The following is a 307-nucleotide window of genomic DNA, read 5'->3' as shown; positions in this document are numbered from 1 at the left end:
AGTAAGTATAAAAGTAAATATAAAAGTAAATATAAAGGTAATAATACCTAAGATAATATTATTATTAAACTAGACTTAGTTAATAACTTTTTTAATAATAAAGTTATTAATATTAATATAAAACTAAGTTATAACTTAAAATAGTTAAATAAACTTAATATAAGTTAAAATTATATTTTATTTAAAGCTATTATTTTTTTTATATTATATTTATTAAATAATAATAATTAAGATAATAAGTAATAGTACTTAATATAATTAATAAAAAATAAGTCTAGTTTAAAGTAAAGATAAACTTATATTAATA

This window comes from Beauveria bassiana (genome assembly GCF_000280675.1).
Source record: "Beauveria bassiana ARSEF 2860 unplaced genomic scaffold BBA_S00036, whole genome shotgun sequence".
In the NCBI taxonomy this organism is placed as follows: domain Eukaryota; kingdom Fungi; phylum Ascomycota; class Sordariomycetes; order Hypocreales; family Cordycipitaceae; genus Beauveria; species Beauveria bassiana.
Note: the sequence above shows the minus strand (reverse complement) of the source record.